Consider the following 16157-nt stretch of genomic DNA (forward strand, 5'->3'; position numbering starts at 1 on the left):
AAAGTATTCTTCAAGATATAAGAATTGGAAAACTAAGTGAACATGGCAAAGAAGCTCTACAGGCACGATTACTTACCAGTTTGTTTCCAAAGGAAAATGTTGGTGCAGAGAATATATTTAGAAAAATTGCTGAAAATAAATCAGTGATATGCTTAATGCCAACTCTGCAAGAATGTGCAATCTTCAATGAAAAAATGTTGAAGTTAGAAAATCAAGAAATTATAAAATTGGAAGCTATTGATAGAATAGACTGCAAACAAGGGGGGGCTGGCTCTAATCAGTAAGGCTGAGCCGCAACATTAGCTAACAGAACAAGGGTGCCAGTACTGATGTAATTAGTTCAATCAAAGCAATCACCACCCACCACTGGAACAGAAATTCAAAAGTGGGAACTACTACTCAATAGTATTTTATTCAAGGATTTTTTAAAGAATTAGTTTCAAAGTTTAATACATGATGTTCAAAATCTTTCTCAAACAAACACGTGGGACATAAAAACATTAGCTATATACTTGATCTTTCATTCAATTGTTCAGACATATCACGGGCATCCATATCACATACACACACTCAGAAAAAGAAAAACATGATTTGTATATACAATTAAGGAAAAAAAAGTGAAAAACACAAAGCAAAAGACAACCAGATCTGCAAATAATTTCCAAAATTAATAAAAACACTATTTTTCAAAGTACATTCCTATGTAGCTAATTGATTAATCAAAACTCAATCACAATTAATCCTGCAAGGTAATGTACAAAATAGAGCTCAGGGTTCAACTATTTGAATGCCCGGATGCTCTCGCAGACCGGTGACAGCAGGGCCTAGGCGTTTCGAATCCCACTGCAATTATTGGGGATTCTCTTCAGGGCCTTTTCAATTCTCTGTGACAAATATAGAAAAGAAAAAAGAAAGAAGTGTATATAAATTGCAAATATTCTACAGTTTAGGACAACATCGGGCCACATCTAGAACACTGTCAAGCGATACATCAACCAGTTCTTATGGAGGCTTACCAATCGTGGAAAGTCCTAGACGAGTACTTGGGGGAGCACTGTATTATAGCTAGGTCTGGTCCTGCAAGGAAATATAAATAGAGCATTCCAACATCAGGACGGTGACTGCACTATTTGAATACTTTTCTTTAAACATTGGAGGTTTGGCATCTCCTGGTTACTCAAAAGGTATTCTCATACTCACTTTAAAATAATGAGAGAAAGCGTCTTTGTATGAAGGTTCCACGTGTTGTCATAAGCTGGTGTCAGGGTTCTAATGCACCGCGAGACATGGAGGTTGCCTGAAGGTGAAGATTATTTATTTAGAGTTTATTTTCAAAACCGGCGAGTTGCATTTTATAAACAAGACACTTGAACATCTCTTACCCCTAGTGTTACACAATTTCAACTTGGGGCTGATGGCCAAATGGATGGTGGAAATGAAGTAACGAAGTCTTAACTAGAACGCAACAAGAAAAAACGGAAGAAAAACCGTTACTTTTGATTTGAAGAAGGCCCCGTATGACGTGCTCTCTAGGTCGTATATTCGATAGATCTTACCAGTCTATCCCAATTGTAGGCTCGGAGAGTGTCGAATCATTTATCGCGAAAAATGGAAAACTCGAGTGGACACTGCAATGGAGACAAAGAATAGTGGAATTCACCTCTTTGCCGCCAGTCGTTCAAGTTATGTTAAGGAAATGTTTGGGATCTTACCAGTCTTATTCAATCGACACACTTCGGGATGCGATGTGACAACTCTCTCGTAAAGGTCTAACAGGCGCACTGCAAAAAACAGCGGGAGCTTTCATGTAAAAAATCTGTATATGTGGGGTTATCGTATCGTCTTGATTTAGCAACTCTTACCGGGAAATATCGGGTATTTTAAAGAAGACCCGTACTCCTGTGTGTTGTTCGCGCTTCAGGTTAGGTCTTGGCGCGGACGTTTCGCCGGACTCTATAATAAAACAAAAAACGTTACACTCAGTTGGAGCAACAATAAGCTACAGCCTCTAGTACAAGCCTGGGACTTACTGGTATCACGGGCGTCCACACGGGCCGGTGGCGTTTAATTCAGCACTTCTCTCTCGCGCATGCGTGGAGAAGCGCGGTCAATGAGGAGTGCGTTTTTTAAGCAAGAAGGAGCGAGGACCGCCCACGAGGGGAGTAGTGGACTACTCGTTGGGTCAAGCGGAATTATGGAGACGAAGCTAACATGAAATACCGCTTGCCTTGACGGTACATAAATTAAAACGAACTCAAAGCTTCAGTACAAAGGATAGAAGCATTTTGAGGGGTATACATGATAGTATGAGCAGGTTTCTTATCCACAGGGCATCTCTATAGTTTATAAATTTCATTCAATTCATTGAGGCATGATGTTGTCGTATCAAATTTAACTATAAGGAATGCCTCTCTCTTCGATAGTTTGAGGTCCCAGTCCCCTCCACGAGGGTCTTTTTCGACCTTTGATATTACCGTCCACCTCAGATCACTGATCTGATGTTGCATACGCCCCCAATGAGTAACCAGGGGTGCATTTTCCACTTTTGTTTTCAATCTTGATTTGTGTTGGGAGATACGTTGGCGTACTTCTTGGTTCGTTTTTCCGATGTACAGGTGTCCACATGGGCATTTTATACCATACACCACAAATTTGGATTTGCAATTGCTGAAAGCATTATGCTTCCAGGAAATCCCATTATGTTAAAATAATGACCCTTCTATTGTGGTTTCACAACATAGGCACGTACCACATTTGTGGTGTCCTATCACTGGAGTCATACCTAACATTTGGCGTAAAGTTGGTTGTCTTTCAACTGGCATGGCTGCTCGCACTACGTGGTTGGCCACGCTATTCTCTTTCTTAAAGGCGAATAACGGGAGTTCTTTTAAACTTGCGTCTAGATTTTTTACCAAGTGCCAATTTTGTCCAATGACACGTTTCAGCTCGTTGGCATTTGGGCAAAAGGTTGTGACGCAAACTTGTCGATTCAGCTCAGGTTTCTTTTTACGCTCAAGTAGTGTCTCTCGAGGCGTCCATCTCACCCTCTTCAGGCTGTTTTTTACCAGCTTTTTCGGATACCCTCGGTCGCACAATTTAGATACCAAATTCTCTGCATGATAATGATAATCTTCATTATCCGTGCAATTTCTGCGAACACGCAGAAACTGACCGTAAGGCAGATTTTCTTTGAGGCTCCTGGGGTGATTGCTCTCAAACAGTAAAGATCTATTTCGATCGGTTGATTTGACGAACAAAGTTGTTGCCAGTTTGCCTGCTTTGGGGAAGACTTCCACATCTAAGAATGGAATTTTAGTTGCAGATTGGGCCAGGCTAAACTTAATATCCGGTGTTCTGGAATTTAACCATTGGTGGAATAGGGTCAAGTTGTCATCGCCTCCTGTCCACACCATGAAGACGTCATCTATGAAGCGTAGCCATACCCTGATATGATGGCCAAATGGGTTATTGTTATGTACATAGATGTCTGCGTACATAGACATAAATAATACTGCTAGCTCTGGTGCAAAGGGGCAGCCCATTGCCACCCCCTTGACTTGAAAATAAAACTCCCTGTTGAAGCAGAAGTAGTTCTTTTTCAATGCAAAAGATGCTAGATCAACCAGAAATTTTGTGGGTACTCGTGTGGGTCTAGGTCTAGAATCCAAAAAGAATGTCAGCACTGCCACTGCCTCATCCTGGGGAATCTGAGTGTATAGGGATGTCACATCAAGAGTGACCAAAGAATCGCTCCCCTCGCAAAAATTGACTGTCTCCAATTTATTTATAAAGTCCGTAGTGTCCTGCAAATACGACACCACTTGGATCATAAATTCCTTTAAAAAGAAGTCTACGTATTTCGAAATCGGCTCAAGCAGTGAACCACATCCTGCCACGATGGGTCTGCCTGGCAGCTTTTCTTGGCTCTTATGAATCTTCGGAAGTACGTAGAACATAGGTGTTTTAGAGTGTTTGGTTTGTAGGTTTTCGCGCTCTTTAGGTCCCACAAACCCTTGTTCAAAACCTTCCTGGATAATTGCAAACAGTTCATTTTGTAAATCCTTGGTGGGATCCTTCGATATCTTTCGGTAGCAACTAGGATCATCTAATTGCCTCATAACTTCAGCAGTATAGTCGTTGGCATCCCACACAACTATGGCCCCACCCTTGTTGGCCTGCTTAATTATGATCGAAGTGTCATTTCTTAGATTGGTCAATGCCGTGGTTTGCTCCTTAGTAGTATTGTATTTGACACATTTTTTGTTTTGTTCCATTGCTGAGATAGCAGATAACACGCTTTTTTCAAAAATCAACAATTCTTTTGGTATCTTATGAGCTGGTGGACAAAAAGCCGGTTTATTTCTTAGGCCTGTTATTTCAGTGGAAAATGGGATGGGATTTTCATTGAAAAACATAATCAGTCTCAATTTTCTACAGAACTCAATGAATTCAGATTTCATTCTCACGAAATCTGTCCTTTTAGAGGGTACAAATGAAAGTCCCTTGGATAGTATACTTTCCTCTGCCTGGGTAAGAGCCTTTTTTGAAAGATTGAATATTGGTGACACCACTAATTTTTGTAGTGTTGACGGCGGGTTTTCATTTCCCAAGGGATTGTGTATCTCACCCTGCCTCTTGGGCGCGTTTGGCCTCTCGATAAAAAAGAATTGGGAGGTTGATTTTGCTGTTGTTGGTTTGGATTCCAATTACGATTCCTATTGGGACGATTATAATTACTGCCTGTGTCACTATCTGTACCTGATGAGGATGTTTCAGAGAAAGCGATAAATTGCTTTCGTGATCTACCTTGATTGTCTGGGAGGTAACGTCTTGAGTCAGCCTTGGAATAGAAATCGGCCTGTAGATATGGATATACGTTATCCAATGAGAAACTTTTTCTGTCTTTCTCAAACTGATTAGTTTTCTGAGTGATTGTGTAGTCTTTAAATTCCTGTATCTCCTTCTCCACCTTTTCTAGCAGTGCCTTTGCGTCAGCTATAGTCGGATTTATGCTGATTTCAGCCTCCAATTTGGCGATTTCTATCAACTCTTCTTTAGAATTTCTCACTGCTGTCTCAACTGTCAAGACCATAAGGTCTCTACTGCATTTGGTTTCAATATAAGAAAAGCCTTTTTTGAAAATAGGATCCTCAGTGAAAACTACTGGAATATTTTTGATTTGTAACCCACCTGGGATCGTACCTTCTCGGAGATTCTGCAATAAAAAATGACCATGAAGGTCTGTTCTAATCTGCTTCTTTTTTAGGCGAATCAACTTATCGGATTCTTTGTGGGAGGTCGCTCTCACACTCAAGGAAACCGATGCAAAAACTGGTGGGTCGCTCAGCAGGCTCCTGATGTGGTCCTCAGTATAGGCAAAAGTGTCCTTTCTGCCATCACGTGAAAAAAACAAAAAATGAGAAGAAAAGATAGAAGAAGAATGTGTTTAAAGAATAAATGTAATCACAAACAACATGAGGGAAGGTTGAAGTAATTGAGTAAATTCAAACCTAACCCAAAGACATAAGGACCAGAAAATATTCCTTTGCTCCAAATTCAATGGAATTACAAGAAACCTCGCAGGCAAGAACCTGCTAATTAAACTGCAAACAAGGGGGGGCTGGCTCTAATCAGTAAGGCTGAGCCGCAACATTAGCTAACAGAACAAGGGTGCCAGTACTGATGTAATTAGTTCAATCAAAGCAATCACCATCCACCACTGGAACAGAAATTCAAGAGTGGGAACTACTACTCAATAGTATTTTATTCAAGGATTTTTTTAAAGAATTAGTTTCAAAGTTTAATACATGATGTTAAAAATCTTTCTCAAACAAACACATGGGACATAAAAACATTAGCTATATACTTGATCTTTCATTCAATTGTTCAGACATATCACGGGCATCCATATCACATACACACACTCAGAAAAAGAAAAACATGATTTGTATATACAATTAAGGAAAAAAAAAAGTGAAAAACACAAAGCAAAAGACAACCAGATCTGCAAATAATTTCCAAAATTAATAAAAACACTATTTTTCAAAGTACATTCCTATGTAGCTAATCGATTAATCAAAACTCAATCACAATTAATCCTGCAAGGTAATGTACAAAATAGAGCTCAGGGTTCAACTATTTGAATGACCGGATGCTCTCGCAGACCGGTGACAGCAGGGCCTACGCGTTTCGAATCCCACTGCAATTATTGTGGATTCTCTTCAGGGCCTTTTCAATTCTCTGTGACAAATATAGAAAAGAAAAAAGAAAGAAGTGTATATAAATTGCAAATATTCTACAGTTTAGGACAACATTGGGCCACATCTAGAACACTGTCAAGCGATACATCAACCAGTTCTTATGGAGGCTTACCAATCGTGGAAAGTCCTAGACGAGTACTTGGGGGAGCACTGTATTATAGCTAGGTCTGGTCCTTTAAACATTGGAGGTTTGGCATCTCCTGGTTACTCAAAAGGTATTCTCAATCAATCAATCAAGGCATTTATATAGCGCACTACTCACCCAGAGGGTCTCAAGAGTATTCTCATACTCACTTTAAAATAATGAGAGAAAGCGTCTTTGTATGAAGGTTCCACGTGTTGTCATTAGCTGGTGTCAGGGTTCTAATGCACCGCGAGACATGGAGGTTGCCTGAAGGCGAAGATTATTTATTTAGAGTTTATTTTCAAAACCGGCGAGTTGCATTTTATAAACAAGACACTTGAAAATCTCTTAACCCTAGTGTTACACAATTTCAACTTGGGGCTGATGGCCAAATGGACGGTGGAAATGAAGTAACGAAGTCTTAACTAGACCGCAACAAGAAAAAACGGAAGAAAAACCGTTACTTTTGATTTGAAGAAGGCCCCGTATGACGTGCTCTCTAGGTCGTATATTCGATAGATCTTACCAGTCTATCCCAATTGTAGGCTCGGAGAGTGTCGAATCATTTATCGCGAAAAATGGAAAACTCGAGTGGACACTGCAATGGAGACAAAGAATAGTGGAATTCACCTCTTTGCCGCCAGTCGTTCAATATACAGGTGTCCACATGGGCATTTTATACCATACACCACGAATTTGGATTTGCAATTGCTGAAAGCATTATGCTTCCAGGAAATCCCATTATGTTGAAATAATGACCCTTCTATTGTGGTTTCACAACATAGGCACGTACCACATTTGTGGTGTCCTATCACTGGAGTCATACCTAACATACCATAACATACCCGATATTTCCCGGTAAGAGTTGCTAAATCAAGACGATACGATAACCCCACATATACAGATTTTTTACATGAAAGCTCCCGCTGTTTTTTGCAGTGCGCCTGTTAGAACTTTACGAGAGAGTTGTCACATCGCATCCCGAAGTGTGTCGATTGAATAAGACTGGTAAGATCCCAAACATTTCCTTAACATAACTTGAACGACTGGCGGCAAAGAGGTGAATTCCACTATTCTTTGTCTCCATTGCAGTGTCCACTCGAGTTTTCCATTTTTCGCGATAAATGATTCGACACTCTCCGAGCCTACAATTGGGATAGACTGGTAAGATCTATCGAATATACGACCTAGAGAGCACGTCATACGGGGCCTTCTTCAAATCAAAAGTAACGGTTTTTCTTCCGTTTTTTCTTGTTGCGGTCTAGTTAAGACTTCGTTACTTCATTTCCACCGTCCATTTGGCCATCAGCCCCAAGTTGAAATTGTGTAACACTAGGGGTAAGAGATTTTCAAGTGTCTTGTTTATAAAATGCAACTCGCCGGTTTTGAAAATAAACTCTAAATAAATAATCTTCGCCTTCAGGCAACCTCCATGTCTCGCGGTGCATTAGAACCCTGACACCAGCTTATGACAACACGTGGAACCTTCATACAAAGACGCTTTCTCTCATTATTTTAAAGTGAGTATGAGAATACCTTTTGAGTAACCAGGAGATGCCAAACCTCCAATGTTTAAAGAAAAGTATTCAAATAGTGCAGTCACCGTCCTGATGTTGGAATGCTCTATTTATATTTCCTTGCAGGACCAGACCTAGCTATAATACAGTGCTCCCCCAAGTACTCGTCTAGGACTTTCCACGATTGGTAAGCCTCCATAAGAACTGGTTGATGTATCGCTTGACAGTGTTCTAGATGTGGCCCGATGTTGTCCTAAACTGTAGAATATTTGCAATTTATATACACTTCTTTCTTTTTTCTTTTCTATATTTGTCACAGAGAATTGAAAAGGCCCTGAAGAGAATCCCCAATAATTGCAGTGGGATTCGAAACACGTAGGCCCTGCTGTCACCGGTCTGCGAGAGCATCCGGGCATTCAAATAGTTGAACCCTGAGCTCTATTTTGTACATTACCTTGCAGGATTAATTGTGATTGAGTTTTGATTAATCGATTAGCTACATAGGAATGTACTTTGAAAAATAGTGTTTTTTTATTAATTTTGGAAATTATTTGCAGATCTGGTTGTCTTTTGCTTTGTGTTTTTCACTTTTTTTTTTCCTTAATTGTATATACAAATCATGTTTTTCTTTTTCTGAGTGTGTGTATGTGATATGGATGCCCGTGATATGTCTGAACAATTGAATGAAAGATCAAGTATATAGCTAATGTTTTTATGTCCCACGTGTTTGTTTGAGAAAGATTTTGAACATCATGTATTAAACTTTGAAACTAATTCTTTAAAAAATCCTTGAATAAAATACTATTGAGTAGTAGTTCCCACTCTTGAATTTCTGTTCCAGTGGTGGATGGTGATTGCTTTGATTGAACTAATTACATCAGTACTGGCACCCTTGTTCTGTTAGCTAATAATTGATAGAATAGAGCATGAAGGAGCTACTATTATTTTGTCAGAAAAGTTAAAGTCGAAATTGAATTCTTTAGAGAAATCAATATCTAAAACGGCTGGTTTAGAAAAGAATCTATATGTATGTTTAAATTGTCGGATAATTTTACGACGTCATTTACATGTGGAAAGAGGTTTAGTAAATGGAGCAATGGGACATGTTGTTGGTTTTGTGAATTACCCAAATAGAGATGAGATTGAAATTATGAAAATCAAATTTGATGATATTGAAGAAGTACAACAGTTGAGTCATTGTTCGACTCCATTTTTGCTAGTAAAAGATTTATATGTCCGCCGAAAACAGTTTCCTGTTTGTTTGGCATATGCGGTGACTATTCATAAATCACAAGGTTTGAGTGTAGATAGTGCTTTGGTGAATATTGGAAGTACTGTGTTCAAAGAGGGTATGGCATATGTTGCTTTATCTCGAGTCAGAACTTTATCTGGATTATACTTAATTGATTTTGATGAGACAAAGATTAGTGCAGATCTGAATTGTGTGAAAGAGTATAATAGGTTAAGAAGAGAATATGCTCCACATTTACCTCAATATCCTTTATTTGAAAAGGTTGTGGTACGTCGGAAAAGAAGATGGTAGAAAAATTGTAGTGAGGTTGTAGAAAAAAGAAAAAAACTAGATGAACCATTAATTGCAAGGTAAAAGAAAGTATTGAGAGGTTGTTGGATTTCAGTTTGAAAACAGTACTGGTGTCAACTGCTATGCTAATGTAGTGGTTAATGTTGTTTTTTTCTTCAAACTTTACAGCAACAGATTGTTGATAATCGGGATCAAAGATTTTGTTGTTTGTTGAATTCTGTCTTTGAGAAATGTAGCAGTGAAAAAACAAAAATAGAAAGTGTTTCTGATATTCGAAATGTTTTAGACATATGTTCTGGAGTAAATCAATTTTCACAGAATATTCAGCAAGATTGTCAGGAATTTCTTATGTATATGCTTGTTGTATTGGAAGATGAAGGTATAGATATTGAAATTATATTCAGTGTATCTTATAAATGGCAACATGACTGTGATAATTGTTCGTTTTCAAGTAGTACTCAAATAGACACAGAAAGATTTATATATTTGACATTACCAGACTACAAATCAGTGACTTTTAATAATCTAGTTAGAGAACCAAATCAAAACATGGTTCGTACCCAATGTAACTCAGAAATGTTATCAACATTATTTATACAAAGATATGGACAGTATGTAATTTTAATGGTCCAACGATGCAGATCTGATGGAACAAAATGGACAACTTTAATTAAAAAGCTTGTGGCTTCTCAAATATCAATTTCAGGAAGAACTTTTGTAACTGTAGCAATTATTTTCCATGATGTTTCTTCTACAACATCAGGACATTATACAGCTTACTTAAAATGTGCAAAAGGCTGGACTCATTGTAATGACACTCAATTAACTTTTAATCAACGTTTGCCTTTTGACTTACCAAATTCTTACCTAGTGTTTTTAGAACCCAAATTTTAGGAAAAACAATTGGCCTAGGAAGATTAGTGCTGTAAAAAAAAGGTTAATCTGCTGCTGAGAATTACTTTGTTAGTCAGGGTGATTAAGATAAAAAAAACTTAAACTTGTCATAGAGGTAGTGTAAGTGTATCATATAGTGAGTGATATGAGTATTACAGGAAATGTTGATCATGAGTGAGGCAGTGGTGTTTTAGATTTGTTGTAGTTGTTGGAGATGTTGGTGACATTTGTATTCCCTTGTAGAGGTTTCTTTTAATGGTATACAGCTCCTTGGTGAAATAAAGGATGAGCAGAGTGTGATCAGCATACCAGATGATGTTGAGGTTCTGATAGCATGCTATTTGTTTAAGGTTCTATGTTCATGATAAATACTATCGGGTGGAGGTATAACCATTGTTAGATGATCCAAAAGATGTGGGTGCTTTTGTTTCAGAAGTCCAGAGACGGATGCTTAAGAGTACTATTAAGTAACTTCCATACTAAGGATTTCACAGATACTATTTGGCCATGAGGAATAGTATCACAACCAAATGACTATTTCGGGGTAATGTTATTAGCATATGTTTGGACATTACTTTATTTAGAGTGCATAAAAAAGAAGTAGTATTGTTTTTTTACTTTGTGAATGTTTTTCACATTCTTTACTTACATCAGAAATTGCTGTTTGAAAAAGACATTTAAGATATGTTTTTTTCTAATTGTTACATTGTCAATGAAAATGTTAAATGGGTTTTTTAAACACAATCATTTTGATTGTGTTTTTTTTGTCCACTGTCATATGATGATTAGTTGTATTGAACTCACTGTTTTAAGTGAAATTCAATATATTCTGAGAACAGCAAAATAAAATATATAATATATTGTACAAATTATTTTGTATTTTGTATTGTGAAAAATATAATATAACTCAATTGTTTCTTCTCTTCCACAGATATTATATTTAGGTAAGTACAACAAACAGAAAAATAATTTTTCATTACTTTCTTACTTTTATTTCTCTCTATCCTTTCTTCACTGTCTCTCTTACTTTTTTACTTTCCCTCATCTTACTCCTCTTCCCTCATTCTACTTACTCCCCTTCATTCACCTTTACTCTGCTTATCTCACCATTGGTACTCTTCCTTCACACTCTCTCATTTTGTCCAACTCCCTCTTTCCTCTGTCTGTTCCTTACTTCTCTTTCCTATCTTCCTCCATCACTACTCTTTTCTTGCTGTATCGATTAGTCTCTTGTCACTGCCCCTTACTCTCTTTCCTTCATATGATCACTGAGTGACCTTCACTCACTCCACTTCTTTCACTTCCTCACTCCCTTTCGCTCACTGCCCTTTTCTCTATTTGTGTCTAAGTCTGTTCTTCAGTATCAGTCAGTATAACTGATTTACTACTTCACAGTCCGTCACTCTCCCTCTGTTTCTCTCTTTTACTGTCTCCCTTTCTCTCCTCCAGTCTTCCTTTTGTTTTCTGTCTCTTTACATAAAACCTTCTCTCTCCCTTACTTCTTTTTCCTTTCTTTTAATATGCTTCTTTTTTCATCACTCCCCTTCCCACAGTCTTATATCCCTTCCCTCACTATCCCTGCCCTTCACTCAATATGAGTCTTCGTCCTCCACTTCATGTTCTCTTCTCTCTGCATTACTCTCATTCCATTTCTCTTACACCTATTCCGTCAAATCCCTTCCATTAATCTCGTTTCCTCAATCCGTTTTAGTAACTCTCATTCCTTTAGTCTTTTACTCCTTTCAGGCCATTACTCAGTTCCTCTCTTCCTCTATGTTTCTCCCACACCCTTCCTTTCTTTCCCTTCCTGTTTTTTTCACTTCAACTTTCTTATGTATTATGAAAAATATATTGTAACTCATTTTTTTCTTGTCTTCCACAGATACTATATTCATAACAAAATAATTCTATTAAGTTGTCATTATTTATAAGGAAAGTATGACAAATAGAAAATACTTTTTCTTCACTCTCTTACTTGTGTTTCTTTCTTTCCTATTCTTTAATCTCTCCTTACTCTTCTTCCTCTACTCATTTTACTCTCCTTTTCTCATTCTCATTATTGCCCTTCATTCACTTTTATTGTCTTTCTGTGACTATCAGTACTCTCTCTTTTCCGTCACTCACCATGTCCAAGTCCCTCTTTCCCATGTCTGTCCCACTTCTCTTTCCTATGTTTCTACATCACTACCTTTGTGTTACTGTATCATTTAGTCTCTTCTCACTCCCTCTTTACTCTCTTTCCATAACATTAACCCTCACTGATCTTCACTCACTCCATTTTTCTCACTCCCTCCCTCCCTTTTGCTCAATTCTCTTCCTTAATTCATTCCCTCTCCTTACTGATTTTTCTTCATATCATCCCTCAGTCTCTTTCATTCACTCCACTTTTCGCACTCCCCTCACTTTCTTTAGCTCACTCTGTCTGTCAGTCCCTTTCCCTTACTCCGCTTTCCTCATTCACTTTTACTTACTCCCATTCCTCTAGTCCCACTTTTCCTTTCACTCCTTTTCTCTCTCCCTCTCTCCCTGTATCTCACTCAGTCTAACCGCCTAACTCCCTCTTGTTTACTTGCTCTCCCTCTCTTTCTCTCTTACTCTCTCTCTTACTCTCTCTCTTCCTTCCTGTCTTTCTGTTTCTGTTTCCTTCTCTCCTACTTTATGCCTCAGTCCTCTTTCCTCTCTCTTAATCTTGTTCCTTCTTTCTCATTCTCTTTCATCACCCTCATACCCCTTTCCTCAGTGTTACTGCCTTTCACTCACCCTCAGTACTTCTCCCTCAGTCACCTTGTCTCACTCCCCTTTCCTCACCCCCTCACTCCATCATACTTACTTCCCTTCACTTATTCCTTCCCTTACTTTTTTTCATCCATTTTTCTTTCCCTGTTTGTCTCTGTGCCATTCAGTCTCACTGGCTCATTCCTTCTCAGTTCTTTGCTCTCCCTTTCCCTGTCTCTCACTCTGTCCTTCTCTCTCCTTTACCCTTAAACTCTTATCCTCTCTCTTTCTATCGCTGTTCTTCTATTCTTCACTCACTTTCCCGGTCTTTTAATTTTGTTCCTTCTCCCTCACTCATCTTTTCTCTTCCTAATACTACTTCCCTATCTATCACTGTTGTTCACTCACTATCATTCACTTTCTCTCTCTGCACTTTATCCTATCTGAATTTTTCACCACTTTACTTCCCCGCTTCTTTTTTGTCACTTCCCCTCACTCTATTCCTCTCACTCTCCTTCCCTCACTTTTCTTCCTTTACTCCTCTTTCATTACACCCTCACTCTATCTCACTAACTCACCTTCATTTACTCCCTCACTCACTTTTTTTTATTTATTTTTTTCTCTCTGTCTACCTCTGTCTTACTTACTGTAACTGCTTTACTGCTTCTTAGTTGATAGATAACGAAGAATATCATCGCAGAAGTTGCATTGGAGGTGGACATTGGTGAAAAGTGGCTCGATATTTAGAGCAGTCGATGAAGGAGATGCTCCTGCAGATGAAGTGCTGGGAACAGCAACTGGGGGGTTTATTGCAAGGGTTTGGGTAGATGCCCTTGCATAATCGTTAGAATGTACATTTTAACATTTTTAACAAGTGTAATCAATGTGCCTATACTAAAAGACTAGTGTGTCTTTTGATGTGCTCTAGATAGCACACTACCACAGATTATGCAGGTAAACTTTGTTGCATATACTTTGTGTCCCTCTGGAAAGGAAAAATACTTCCAGATAAAGGACAAATTGGTCTTCTTTCTACGTGTCTGCTCTTCAACAAACTCCACATCTGAGTCAGATTATGATGTTTCTTTATTCCCCCACTCTCCTTCAGTCCATTTCTCTCTCCGTCTCATTTTCTGTCTCACTGAGTGTAACCACTTTACTCCATCTCGCTCACTTACTCTCCCTCTCTTTTTCTCTCACTCTATCTCTCTCTCTCTCCCTCACTCTTTCTGTTTCCTTGACTTCTACTTTATCCTTCAGTCCTCTTTCCTCTCTCTTAATCTCCTTTGTTCTTTCTCATTCCCTTTCATATTCCTAATACCACTTTTCTCATTCTTAATGCCTTTCACTCACCCTTAGTACTTTTCTCTCAGTCACTTTCCCTCCCTCCCCTTTCCTCACTCCCTCTCTCCATCTTACTTACTCCTCTTCACTTATTCCTTCTCATTCTTTTTTTTAATCCATTTTTCTCTCCCTGTTTCCGTTTGTGTCACTCTGTCTCAATGGCTCATTGTTTCTCAGTTCTTTGCTCTCCCTCTCCCTGTTTCTCACTCTATCCTTCTCTTTCCTTTACCATTAAACTCCTATTCTCTCTCTTTCTATAACTCCTCTTCTATCCCTCACTCACTTTCCCTGTGTCTTAATTTTGTTCCTTCTCTCACCATCACTCCACTTCTCTTACCTTTACTCCCTTTACCCTGATCTACTTCTCTCTGTCCATCTCTTACTCCCCTTCCCTGTGTACGTACCATGCTCCCCTTTTCTCACTCCCCTACCTCACTTGCCTTTCCTTACTGCCATTCCCTTACTCTTTCACTCACCTTACTTCACTCCCCTACCCTTAGTCCCTTTGTTACAGTCACTCTTTGGCTGCACAATTGAGTTGAGGCTCTGCTCCCCATAGCAGAGTATCTCATTGCACATATTGCACCTCATGTTCACTCTGCTCAGGAACGGGCGTATTTCCAATGATGATGTAGATTGTAAGGCATAAGGTGCTCCTGTTGATGTGCTGGGCACAGCAGATGGTAGTTTAGATGCGAGGGCTCTGGTTGAAGCCTGTGCGTACTGTGCAGAGTGCACATTCCTCACGTGCCTTATCATAGTATAAAATGCGAAGGAATACTTCTTTTGAGGGTTTCCCCTTGAGAGGACAGATCCACAAATGGTGCATATCACCTTTGGGGCATTTACTTTATTCTGCCTCTGTGGATATATAAAAAAAAATTGCCAAATGAATGATTGTTTAGTCTTCTTTGCAGATGTCTGATGTTCCTGGACATCTGATTCAGAAGAGGAATCCATTCTTTTTGCCATCTTTTGAAATCTCTGGAACAATCCTTGAAGAAAGCTGGAAAGGTCCTTCCCCCAAGAGAGTGAAACAGATAGTGAGGGAAGTGGGTGGGGTTTTTGAAGATTCTGGAACAGTAACTACTATAAACCAATTGAAAGTGTTGTTTTCGAGTCACATGACTTGACGTGCGCGCACGGGTGCTCGCACAGGTGCGCGCACGGTGCGCGAACGTCACTTTAGAATGGCGTTTTGCCCGATTTTTGAAAAAGTTTAAAAACGTAAAAAGAAGGCAGGGAAGACACTCCCTGACCCCCTAGGCTTTCTCTGGGGATCCCTGAAGGACCCCAAAGAGCAAAAAATAAAATAAACGAATTGCAGGTGCGCGCACGGTGCGCACATGGTGGAAAAAATCGCAAAAAAAAAGTTTAACAAATTTGAGTGGTTATTGTTGATTGAAGATGTAGACTATACTGTTCAACTTTAACCAAAACATAAAAATTACCTCTGTCATTGCTTATTACTGGATACAGTCAATCCATTATAATATACAAAGGCAGTGATGTCACTGACCATGTCATGAGTGATGTAATATGTCACGTCATCAGCAGTGCATTGCGGTCGCGCGAGTTATAGTTAGCTGAACTAACTATAACGGTGGAATTTCAAAGGTTTTGTGTGAGTGAAATGTCCAGCTAACTATAACGTGTGTAAAACCTATGGTTTTTTCAGTGAACTTCTAAAGTTTTTTAAATGCTAATTCCTAACTATAACGTGTGTGAAACCTATGGTTTTTTCAGTGAATATATATCTA

This window comes from Lissotriton helveticus, chromosome 2_1, assembly GCF_964261635.1.
Source record: "Lissotriton helveticus chromosome 2_1, aLisHel1.1, whole genome shotgun sequence".
In the NCBI taxonomy this organism is placed as follows: Eukaryota; Metazoa; Chordata; class Amphibia; order Caudata; family Salamandridae; genus Lissotriton; species Lissotriton helveticus.